At 38.3% G+C, this 13,727-nt stretch overlaps 1 pseudogene; it reads left to right on the top strand.

Annotated features, from left to right (window-relative positions):
* Window positions 1-1,812: 1,812 nt before the first annotated feature.
* Window positions 1,813-13,491, top strand: LOC144304748 (glyceraldehyde-3-phosphate dehydrogenase pseudogene; annotated as a pseudogene).
* Window positions 13,492-13,727: the final 236 nt, after the last annotated feature.

Here is a 13,727-nt window from a genome sequence, read left to right as displayed (position 1 = left end):
ATGATAACTTGAAAATATTGTAAGTCCAAAAATGTACTTGATACACTTAACATACTAAACATCAAACCTTAGCCAAAGCCACCTTAAATGTGCTCACAACACATACATTAGCCTGCAATTGGGCAAAATCATCTAACACAAAGCTTATTTTATAATAAAGTGTTGAACATCTCAAGTAATATTAAATTGAATACTGTGCTGAAAGTGAAACGCAGAATAGTCAAACAGGTACAGAATGTTTGTAAGTGTATCAGTTATTCGCCTCATGATTGTGTGGCTGACTGGGAGCTGCAGCTCATTGTTGCTGCCCAGCATCATGAGAGAAGATCATACCATATATCATTACCCTGGGAAAAATATCAAAAGTCAGAATGCAAAGTAAGTTTTCTACTGAATATGTATCACTTTCACACCATCGTAAAGTCAAGAAATTTCAAGATAAAGCATCAAAAGTCAGAGAATGCCTATAGAAAGAAAGTGTAGAAGCAAAGAAAGAAAATTATCTGATTAGTAACTTTGAGGCATGTAAAGGCTTAGATTTCAGTTTGCTTATATGTTGCTATAGCATTAGAGGCGCATCAGTCTAACGGCCTCCTTGTTTAATTAAAGAGATGGTTTGAACAGATTATACTCTTTTTTTCTGTATTCCACACACTACTTAGTGTATGAATAGAGCTAGTGCCCAATAAAGTATATTAAAGTATCCATATAACATATGCCCATTACTAAATTATCTGAAATTACCTTGTATATTTGTTGCTTATGGATTTAGTATCTGTCCCTTCCCATAAAATGTAATCTTCATGAAAGCAGGATTTTGTCTTATTCACATCTGAAACTCAACAAGTGCCTAAGTTTTTTCTCAGTAAGTGACATATTTAAAGAAATGGGCAAATAACAGATGAACGTCTTTTTTCTTTCTTTCTTTTTTTTTAATGTTATTTATTTATTCACGAGAGACAGGCAGAGACAGAGGCAGAGGGAGAAGCAGGCTCCATGCAGGGAGCCTGGTGTGGGACTCAATCCCCAGACCCCAGGATTATTCCCTGGGCTGAAGGCAGGTGCTAAACCACTGAGCCACTCAGGGATCCCCATGCTACTTTATTAGTTTGGTTGAAAGGGTTCATGTTAGACTTTCCAGGTAAGCATTTTTAGTTTAGGTAGGGCTTAAAATTGTTCTCTTTCAGTTTTTATTTTATTTTAAGAACTGTTGGACAGGGCAGCCCAGGTGGCTCAGCAGTTAAGCGCCTGCCTTTGGCCCAGGGCATGATCCTGGAGATCTGAGATGGCGTCCCACATGGGGCTTCCTACATGGAGCCTGCTTCTCCCTCTCTCTGTGTCTCTCATGAATAAATAAATAAAATCTTAAAAAAAAAAAAAAGAACTGCTGGACATAGGTCTGAGATGAAATGATACTGTGAGATGTAATGTCATAAACTTTTATATAGTGAGATCACGTAAGGATAGATAATAAATGGTCTTCTGGCCCAGGCATAGTTCACAGTGGGTTGACTGCATTTGCAGAATCACCAAATGATCATTTGAGCCCCAAATATATAATGTTTATATTTGCTATTTGGTGCCAACCCATACATTAGGTTCTTGGCCTGTGGTGCAAGAGCTATTAAGACCAAGCAGAAATCTCTAAAACTGCTCCACCTAAACTAGGATAGGAGAAATAAACAACATTATCTCACTGCAGGGAATGGCAGAAATTAACATCACCTCTAAATACCTTAAAAGACACAGGAATGATAGTCATCACAGCTTTGTTTAAGACCCCTCTTATCCCTACAAAAAACAAAGCCCAAAATGCAAAAACAAAAAACCACAAAGGATAAAGTGGATTACTGTAAACTCAAGAAAGCAACAGCACCAGTTATTGCTGTGGTGCCAGATGTGGTATATTTGCTAGAACAGATTAGCATGACCTCAGGAACTTGTTAAGTGGCCATTGATTTGATCTGGTGAATGTTTTCTTTTGTATCTTTGTCAGTAGAAAAGAACAGACAACAAAATATATCTACAGTTTTGCTCTAGGATATGGTAGCTATTCTATCTTCTTGACATAATGTAGTTTGAAGAAATCCAGACTGTCTGATAATTTCACAGAACATCATTCTGCTCTACTATTATATAAATGACATCATTCTAATTGGACTGGATGAGCAAGAAGTGGCTAGTATGATGGAAGTCTTGATAAGTCATATGCATTCCAGAGAGTGTGAAATAAATCCTATGAAATAGCTTCAGGGGCCCACCAGGCTACTAAAAATTTTAAGGCTGCAGCATGCTAGGACATTCTCTTCAAAGTAAAGGGCATGTTACTGCATTTTGTGCCTCCCACCAGTGAAGAACGAAACCTAGGGCTGGTAGGCCTGGAGGCAGCATACTTCACACCTGAGGCTAGAGCTAGTACCTGAAAGATCAGTGGCTAAGAGTTAGCCCCAGAGCAGGAAAGGGCTCCGTAGTAATTCCTGGCTGCAGCGCAGGCAACTCTGAATTGCAGTCATATAGCTCTGACGTACTAGAAATATTAGCAGTGGAAAGGACACCATATGGACTTCATGACAAGCCCTAGTGGGAGAATGCTATGCAGACCTCTAGGATTCTGGAGCACAGCCATTGCATCTATAGTCTGTATTTATGGCTTTTGAGAAACATCTCCTGTTGCGCTGTTAGAACCTGAGCTAGCAACTAGGGCTAGTTTGTCCCACTAACCTTCCTCTTTTATCCTCCCCTTTCTCAAAGAGAAGGAAGATGCTCCAGAACCTGTAAGAAGAAGTAGAAAGTTGTAGAAGGGGTGCATTACGGTTAAAGCATGATGTACTCCCTGAATTGCCTTTCAGGGATAAAGGAATTATTATTTCCCTAGATGTTGGGTGTGATATCAGAAGATGGCCATCAACTATTAGCCTTTTTGAGGGCTATTTTCAGGAAAAAAAAAAAAAAAAAGTTACCTCAGCCAAGCTACACCTCTATAGGTGTGCCTATATCCAATGGCTGATCATCCTGGGTATATCAAGGCTCAGCTCTTTTATACTAAATAGAGACATCTCCAAAACACAGATGAGTTCCAGAGCTTCCTGTGGGATGAGCTGAAGTCTTGGTTGGGCTACATCCTGGTTCAACTATGTTCTCCTGCTTCTTTTCCCTCTCTTCCATGGTATTGACTTTAAGAGCACTCCCTAATAAACATCCTGCATACAGATCTCCATCTGAGAGTTTGCTTCTCAGGGAACCCAACCTGTGACACATCACTTGTCCTCCTTTGGTTGACAAGTATTAAGCCAAAGACACAACTGATTGTTTTCCATTGGTTAGAATAGGAAAGAAACAGTCAAGAATCAGTCTTTTATTCCTTTCCTTCTCTTTCTATTCTTTTTCTTCCTAAACTAAAAGTTTTAAGATTAATCCTTTCTCCCTTAAATAGAATTTACTTATCTTACCTGAAATTTTCAGTAGAGGAACTTATAGACATAAATATTATCACTTCTTCTAAAAAGTAAATTTCAAAAAAAGTAATTTCCATCCTCATGACTCTATTTCTCATTTATATACATATACTTTAATGTGTTTCAATGTTTCAAGTATCTGAGGCTAATAAAGAAGTTCCCAAGGAATTCCTAAATGATCTCTGTGTTATTCTGAATTAGTCACAGTTTTTCACAAATAAAATTGAAAATTTTATATATAAATGTTATGTGAAGCTTGCCTATTTCTCCTGAGTTTTGGAGTGATAATATTAGGGGTTAATCTAATTAGAGATAATATCCAGGGAAACTAATACAACTAAACATAATGCATAGTTTCTGATTCAAGTCATCGGGCTAAGAATACTTGATTTTCCCTTCCTTCTAAAGTCATATTGATGGGGGAACAGAGGACTAGCTGAGGACAAAGCACATTGACAAGTCCTTGAAACAAGAGAGTGACATTCCTCTACAGACTCAACTGCCTCTATGTTCATACTTTGCTAAGGGCAAAAGGCAATCTTAGCCCGACCTCCAAGAGACTCTAAGTCTACTTTAACATATAAAAATTCCTTTAGAAATTTCCTTTATCTTTAAACCCCCAAGATACTTGTTAGCAATTATCCCCCAAGCATATGGCCCACTGATACACATCTGAAGGGTCTCACGACTCAGGCTTTACTAGGGGGTATTAAGTGATCTTTTCCCACCAAACGCTAGCCCCCTCAGGGTCCTGGAAACCTTGCTTCCAAAATTCCTTAGCGAGTACCCTATCTTCAAATCCCAGGCAACTCCCAGGTATATAATCAGTCACCCCTCACAGGCCCAAGGCAGCAGCTCTTCCTGTCCCCAAGCTTTAATAAAACCACATTTTGCACCAAAGACGTCTCAAGAATTCTTTCTTGGTCATCGGCTCCGGACCTCACCTATATTCCAAAACTTCACCAATATTAAATATTTAAAATAATATTCATAAGAGAAAAAAGTGAGATCATTGGGAATCCATGAAGATAAGAATTCAGAGATATTTTGCAAGCTAGACTGAGAGTGACAGAAATATCAAAGCGATGAAAGAGCAGAACTGTAGTTCTCAAGCTGTGCACTGCACGACTCCCAGAATCTCCATTCACACAGACTCAGGCAGTGTTTATCCAGCACCAACATCCAGAAGGGCCCTGGAGACAGAAGCCCAAGATACTCATCAGTAGTTTTCCCAGCAGTGGGCTTTGGAGCCATCAGAAAAAGTTATTAAATAATTGATTACAAAATATCTAAGAGAGTAACCCCTTCCTTTCTTGCACAAGAAAACAGAGTGGTTGACATAAAGGGCTTTTGCCCACCTCGTAATACCCTGACATAACTTAAAGAAAGTTTGTAATCTGTCTGGGGAGGGTTTAAGGTTCTATGTGAGAGACACACTGGAGTTTTGCATAATTCCTGACAGCCTCAGTGAATAAAGAAGGGAAAATCAGAAAATCCAATCTGCCCTTGAGGGAAATAACTTATCCTGCTCCATCTCCAGAGTCAAGTCATTCTCCTGGCAATTGTGTGGGTCTCCAGGCTCCTTGCGTATGTTAATTAACCTAGTCTTTCAATTAATTAAAAATGGGCAATCAAGATGGAACTGAGAGATAAGGACAGTCAACAATATGGATGACAGCAAAAATAAAACAGGCTAGAAACAAATCATTAGAGAAAAAAGTAATCAAAATATATAATTAATAACTTCAGAGATTTTCAAATCGTGCTGTATTTTAAAAATAAAACCAAGACGACAGGTAGAGAAAAGAAAATTTTTTAAAAATTAAAAATTTTGAAAACTATGCTATGATTTTTGAAGCCAAAACCAATAAATTTTCTGATTAATAAAATAAAGATGGCTGAAGACTAAATAAGTGATCCAAATTAAAGATGTTTTCTAGGCTATATGATACAGAGACAGTATGTAGAGGATACACTCCAAAAGTATAGGAAAAAAGATATAGACCACAGTTAATGAAGGAGAAAAAATACTTAAGAACTAAGAAAACATTTTCTAAACTGAAGAATAGTATAAATATTTGTGTTAAAAAGACCCATAGAATTAATGGAAAAATTACAAAAGAACCTACACCTAGGTACATAGATAAATCTTTAAAAATTCGAGAGAGTAAAAAATATCTATAAAACATTAAAAACTACATTTACTTCAGACTTTTCATCAGCAATACTAAATAATAGAGTATAGTGGAGTAATATTTTTAAATCCTAAGCTTACTGTTCTATACTTAGCCAGATTATTAAATTAGGGACAAATGGGGGTAAGGCAGGGCTAGGTAGGGGGCCATGGAATCAGGCTCACAAAAATCCCAAAAATGTGGAGATGCGAGTAAACCGGAGATAAATAAACCAGACCATCCAGTCCCTGCCAGAGATGGGGTCTTGTTATAACAGCTACTTGTGACTAACAAAGAATTGCAGGAGCCTAAAAAGGAAGTAAGCCATTAAAGATGTTATCAGTAGTCCTTACTCAATGGTGATATCAATAGATATGTTAAAAGATTTAGGTTCCCTGGTTGGCTTTCAATAAAAGACCAACCCTACAAGCCCTCAGGGGCAACCCAGTCTGGACCCCTCTCATTTCTGAGAGCTTTCTGTATATCTTTGCTTAATAAACTTCTATGGCCTTACTCACCTCTCCTTTTTTTCGCAAGATTCATTCTTTGACTCTGTGAGACAAGAACCAAGCTCTCCCATATCATTATTAACCAAGAGTAATAAGAAAATAAATTTGGAAAACTAGGGGAGGACATGTAGGGACTCAGAAAATTTCTCATCTATTATACTGCACACATGCATATACATATACATGTATATATGTAGGAGTACAGATATGTATATGTATTATTTTATGTATACATAAACACATATACATAAATATAGATACTAGAATTTCTCTCCTCACAACCTCAGCACTATCAACATTTTGGGCCAGATAATTCTATGTTGTGAAGATTTATCATGTGCATTATAGAATATTTAGCAGCATTCCTAGTAAGTAGGAAAATGAGGAGCATAATATCCTCCAGTTAGGAATGCACGCAAGTGTGTACATGTATATGTATATACACACACAAAAAAAAGCATACACACATCTATGTATATGTGTAAGATTATATACATTTACATTCACCAACATATATAAGATTTTATATATACACAAACTATAATATACATAATATATGAATAGGATTAAAAAATAGATGATAGAGAGATAGAGAGATAGATGATAGACAGCTAGCTAGCAGCTCCTGACATCCAGGAGGCCTGGAATTGTCAGGTAAATCTTGGTGTTGCTATGAGCTGGCCTGGCAATCATTGCTAGGCCTTGATTTCTCCTATTGAACATAAACAATTTCATAGCACATCAACATCAGACACAGCCACTCCGTGACAATGATGAAAGAAGACAAGTTAAGACCATTACACAATCATGTCTAAACACAGACAAACATGAACAATGTCCACACCACAATAATAACCAACATTCTTTTATCCTGGCTCATAAGTGATTGCTTCTTCTTTATAAATTATGGCTTTAACCTCCATCTAATCTTCTCTCCTTACAGAAAAGATTTACTAAGACACCCAATCACATCATTATTCTGGCTTCCTCAGAGTATGTAATCGAAAGCAAACCCTACTTTCTTAAATTATCTCCCAAACCATCTAACACAAACCCAAATCCTATAGTCAGTTAATTCTTTTTTTTTTTTTTTTTAAAGATTTTATTTATTTAGTCATGAGAGACACACACAGAAAGAGAGAGAGAGAGAGGCAGAGACACAGGCAGAGGGAGAAGCAGAATCTATACTGGGAGCCTGACACGGGACTGGATCCCAGGTCTACTGGATCAGGTCCTGGGTTAAAGGCAGCGCTAAACCGCTGAGCCACCCAGGCTGCCCCTAGTCAGTTAGTTCTAACAGCCTCTAGCTGAGATGTCCTATGGTTCCCATTAGTATGTGTCTCCCCTGCTACAAGTTGTTCAGTTGCAGATGTGTTCCTGGTAATTCAAGGAAGTATTACATAAGATATAAGAAAAAGATATTTGAAAGTGACCCAGAAAAGAAGGACATAGAAAAAGAAATAAAAGAGAAGCCACTATCCCTGGCCTTTTAGAAGTTTCAGTTACATAGGATTTTATTACTCTTTTTATGGTCCAAATATTTTATTTGGTTGGACAGTAAATAGGTGTATTTAAGAGTGGGTATAACAAATGTTATTTATTGGTTTTCAGCCTTGAGAGAAAAAAAAAAAAAAAAAACTAAAAATAAAAGAGAGTATACCTAACTACAGGGATGGAATTGAACATACTAGTCAATATTATTCATCTTGATGTTGGAAAATCAAGATATAGCTGACAGAAATTGAGACATGGGATGGGGAAAAAGAATATGTAGGAAAAGGTCAGTAGGTGAATTAATTTCCTCATCTTTCATAGAAGGACATCAGTAATATCTACTGATTAAAAGTTGATAGAAAAAATAAAAGGTTAAAAATACAGTTTAAAGTAAAATTACTACATGAAAACTAAAAATACATCAGTAAAGAATGTCTACTTTGTGGCAGAGGAATGGAAGATGATGTAAATACAGTGAATTTTCATCCTTTACTTAAGAAAGTGAATAGTTACTATTTGGTGTTTACAGATCAAAAAACAGAGGGATAGTACAGAATTTAAAGTTGTAATATTAAACTCAGTGTGACTAATAAAACGAACTTTTGACACTGATTAAAATAGTAGAATGGAAATAGGGCTATGAGGAAAGGCCAATTTTATTTTATATTTCATAGCTTTCTGCACACATTCTTGACTATGTGTGTCTACTACTTGTATAATTTAAATAAATAATGGTATACCCATAACACATAATACATAATATATAATGACATAATCACTTTCCAAAGGGCCCATCTCTAAATACTATGTCATTAGGGATTAGGTTTCAACATATTAATTTTGTTGCAACATATAGATTTCTGTCTATAGCACAGACCAAGAAAAAAAGAGGTTCATGATCCCTGAGGCACATATATATATGAGGTTCAAAGAGTATGAGACTCAGTTAGGACATGTAATCTAGAAATGTTGGAGGGAGAACATTTAGACTCTCCTTCCCTAGTGTATTAGAGTTCAATCAGAGGGTTTTTTTTTTTTTTTTTTCAATCAGAGGTTTTAATATAGAAATTTGACCAGACAAAATGTGGAAGCTGGTTGAACAGTCTCAGTAACTACTTCCTTTCTGATGTTGGAGCTTGAAATGCATAAGTCACAGACAAACGGGAATGGAAGGTGGCATTTATGAGCACAGGCTGTTAACTTGTTTGAGGACAGAGTGGAACTGGCTCTAACCTTGATAAAGTTTCCTACAGGAGAAGCTGCTACCCTTTGCCATGGAGCTAAACATGCCCTTGGCCCAGGAGTCAGAGAAACTGAAGGAAGATCAGGGAAAGATGAGAGAATTGTAGGCCTGGCTACTACCCAATCCCAAGGTGAGTCAGTGGATAAGTGAAAACATGCATGAGCTGGAGAAGCACCTGCTTTGACCTGAGAATAAAGACAAAATGGTTGCTTCATCACTCTTCCCTTCCAAATCTCTCATGAAAATATTTTTTTGTTACCACCCTAACCAGAAATACCCCGGGAAATTTGGGAAATACAGTTCAACCTAGCCACAATGACACATTTAAAAACCATCAAGTTTAGTGATATTTTCAAAAAATGTGAAACTCGTCATTAGTACTTTCTGACTTTCTGTTACCTAGTTCCTTTCTAATACTTGCTATACAAAATCGGTAGAGGCCCTCCCCAGGCAGTACTCATCTATGCTTCTGCTGAATAATCAACACGCAGCCACCTGACCACACCTCTATATCAAAGTCAATTTCTTAGTGCACTTGAGCTTGTGAGGCTTCAGGAATTAACAGAGTACCCCACGCAGTGTTCAACAGAAGTTCGCCAGATCCTGGATGAATGAATGGATCTAGACGGAATCAATTGCATTAAACTATGAAGTACTGATAGCAATGCAGAAGGCAGGGTAGAATGGCAAAAGAAGGAACAAAGATACTTTCTGGGGCTTGATACTTGCCTTTGAGTTTTGGCTCCATCACCCTGGTTTTGGCAAATTACTTAACCCTTTTCTGAGTCTTTGCTTATTCAGGTCTTAAATCGGATTAATAGCATCATAGCTCCCAGGATAATTGTGAGGATAAAATATCTATCGAATGCTTCTTACTTAGCAGCCATTCAACATATTCTGCTAATTTTTGAAACTAATAAGAGGCCCTTGACCTTTGACCCAACATGAAGCTAAGTGAAAAATTCAGCTAGCTCATGAAGAAGTTAGGTTTTGGCAGTATAGGTCACTGAGTAGGCTTATCAGTCCAGTCTAGAAGTATAAAACTCTACTTCCCCTAAAGCATATCTTTTTTTTTTCTCTTTCTCTCTTACTGCTTCATGTCTTTGTTTCTTAATCCACAGGCCCCCTAACTGATAGCAAAGTTTTAGTTTTTCCTTTAGAGCTATCACAGCAATGGGAGAGTGGGGAGAAGGCAGGTGACAGTGGAAGAAAATCAGTGGTGCTGAGAGGCAGCAGGAACAATAACTGACATTTTTTTTTTTTAATAACTGACATTTTTATCTATGGGTCATTATTAAGTCATGGATTGTCAGTAATTATTGGTCATTAGTTCATAGGGTATTTTCAGTAGGCTCCAATCTGCAAATGGACTGTGACATGACACCTTTAAAATTATTCCCTGGTATATAGTCTCTGGACTAAGTAACACTGTAGGAATAAAGAAGAAAATGGACTGAGATCCACAAGGTACTTAGAAACCAGCTGCAAGAGTTCTGTTCAGCCAAAGACCGCTTAGCCAGTCCTACCTATGGTATCAGCCTATAAATCTGCCTTTGCGCTATATTTCACAAGTTTGTTGTATCATTTGGTGGCAATTTGTTCTGCCTTCCCCAACATCACAAAATAGTCATTGATTTAACCTTACTGCTTTCCTATTTGCTTGACTTTTTATTGCTCAGTTTTGCTTGTTTTGCTTTCTGCTTCCTTTCCTTCTGGCCTAGAAACTAAAATGGTGACATGGGGAGGTATGGGAAAACATTGAGATTCTCAAACTTTGACCTGCTTTATTCAAGTTTTTCAGTGATAACCACCTGTTTGTTTGTCATGAAAGCTTTCAGACACTTCTATGAACCTCTACCTATACCACTATCTTCAAGCACTCAGAGTACAAAAATAAATCATGAAAATAAGAGTAAGCAATTATTAGATTAGCTTGTTCAGTATTACTCGCTGTCTAGCTTGCTATATGTAATTTATGATTAAAACCAATGTTCAATTTTCACTAACATTGAGCTATTTAGTTCTGGTGATAATTCTACAATGTCAAGGGTATAATTCCCACCTGATAGGTCATTTATTTTAGATGATCAGAATTTATACCTGATAAAATCGCTCCTTTGCCATACCAGAATTTTTTTCTTTTAAAAAGTAGCTACATAATTGCTGCCTTTCACATCTGAAGCATCATTAATGACAGCCAATGCTCTCCATATGTACAACCATACCTGAAAAAAGGCCCAAGTGTAACTTATGTTGCCTCCCACAGAGCTTTCCAACAGACCCTGGGCCCATAAAGTCAGAGCATCCATATTTCTTTGGAAAGACATCATATTTGATTTCATATATTATTTTATAGATCAAAGAGAGAGGAAGATATATATATATATATATATATATATATATATATATATATATATCCAGAGAGAGAGAGAGGGAGAGAGGGAGGAGAATACCATTTGTTTGATGTCTTGTAGATCCAAGAACCAAATATAGCTTTGACTCACTGTTTGTATGTCATACTGACTCAGTGCTGTGAGACTGGCTGTGTTCCAGGCATTTGGTTGTGGGACTCCTGTCTTGCCCTGGAATTTTGAAAATGATCCCAGGTAAGGTTGACGAAACAGCTGTGCAAGTGTGGTGTGTTATCTGTAGCAAGTCCAAGTCTGGCATGTATCTTTAAAACAACAAGGTCTGTAAATTGCTTTGTGAAAAGATAATATTTGAAAGCCAATGACATTTGAGAAAACTTTAAAAATGGGAAAATGTGTTGTATACATAGATATCTATTAAAAATGAGGTAGGGGATGCCTATAAAAAAAAAATCCTTCAGTAAATAAGAAGAATTCCCAAGTATTTAGGGACTCCCAGTTGAATGGAAGAAATCAGATTTGTTATCATCTATCATCTAACAAACATTCCAGACTTGCCTATAACTTTTTGACTTTGAGATAAGTTGCTGCAGAACTGAAGGCCTCATTGAATTCCCTCACACTGGAGTTGCCTACAAATGATTGTTAGGTTTCTCTGGCTCAAACATAGACCAGATTCCAGTACGCTCTAGGCCACTTAAATTCCAGCCATGTGGATATGAGAAAAACACAGAATTGTCATCTTCTCCTTCTGAAAGTTTATGTTTCTGTACACTATTTTGTCTATTCATATTGCAAAGCAAACTTTAGTTTATGAAAATTATGCACAAATTCTCTCTTCATTTCAGCGCTTTCAGCTAGTGAATATATATTACCAATCACCTGCCACACACTTGCAGAATGCAGTTAGCAGTATCACAATCTTTAATATATTATCATCCTAACATATTTCAAAAGTTTTGTAGAAATACTAAAATAATAAGCTAATATATTCACACACATACATGCTTATATATTAATACATACACACATGCACACAATTATTGTTTTGAAACTTTGAATCATATTCAAACTTTATACTCTACTTTTTTCCCAAATATGTATCATATATGGATATGTATATCCATGATATAGATCATTGATATCAGTTCATATATCTTTTCAAAAACTGAGTATTAGGCTCTCTGCTCCTCCCCGTTCAACAGACAGCCGCATCTTCTGGTGCAGTGCCAGCCGTGTCCCTGAAGCATGATGTTGGAGTGAATGGATTTGGCCATATTGGGTGCCTGGTCACCAGGGCTGCTTTTAACTATGGCAAAATGGATATTGTTGCCATCAATGACCCCTTCATTCACCTCAACCACACGGTGTACATGTTCCAGTAGGATTCTACCCATGGCAAATCCCATGGCATGGTCAAGGCTGAGAACGGGAAACTTGTCATCCATTGGAAGTCCATCTCCATCTTCCAGGAGTGGGATCCCGCCAACATCAAATGGGGGTGATGCTGGTGCTGAGCGTGTTGTGGAGTCCACTGGGGTCTTTAGCACCATGGAGAAGGCTGTGGCTCACTTGAAGGGCAGGGCCAAGAGGGTCATCATCTCTGCTCCTTCTGCTGATGCCCCCATGTTTGTGATGGGCATGAACCACGAGAAGTATGACAACTCCCTCAAGATTGTCAGCAATGCCTCCTATACCACCAACTGCTTGGATCCTCTGGCCAAAATCATCCATGACAACTTTGGCATCATGGTGGGTCTCATGACCACCATCCATGCCATCCCTGCCACCCAGAAGACCGTGGACGGCCCCTCTGGGAAGCTGTGGCATGACGACCAAGGGGCTCCCCAGGACATCATCCCTCCTTCCACTGGCTCCGCCAAGGCTATGGGCAAGGTCATCCCTGAGCTGAACGGGAAGCTCACTGGCATGGCCTTCTGTGTCCTCACCCCCAACGTGTCAGTTGTGGATCTGGCCTGCTGCCCAGAGAAAGCTGCCAAATATGATGACATCAAGAAGGTGGTGAAGCAGGCATCAGAGGGCCCCCTCAAGGGCATCCTGAGCTACACTGAGGACCAGGTTGTCTCCTGCGACTTCAACAGTGATACCCACTCTTCCACCTTTGATGCCGGGGCTGGCATTGCCCTCAATGACCACTTTGTCAAGCTCATTTCCTGGTATGACAATGAATTCGGCTACAGCAACTGGGTGGAGGATCTCATGGTCCATATGGCCCCCAAAGAGTAAGAGCCTCTTGGACCACCAGCACCAGCAAGAACAAAAGGAAGAGAGAGGCCCTCAGTGGGGCTGGGGAGTCCCTGCCCTGACTTAATCCCCCAAAACACTGAGAATCTCCTGACCTCCAATTCACATCCCAGACCCCAAGGAAGGGGAGGACCTTGGGGAGCCCCACCTTGTCATCTACCATCAATAAAGTATACCTTACCCAGCCAAAAAAACATCAAACCAAACCAAACCTACCA

This window comes from Canis aureus, chromosome 34 (genome assembly GCF_053574225.1).
Source record: "Canis aureus isolate CA01 chromosome 34, VMU_Caureus_v.1.0, whole genome shotgun sequence".
Taxonomy (NCBI): domain Eukaryota; kingdom Metazoa; phylum Chordata; class Mammalia; order Carnivora; family Canidae; genus Canis; species Canis aureus.
Note: the sequence above shows the minus strand (reverse complement) of the source record. Positions and strands in the feature narration are given on the sequence as shown.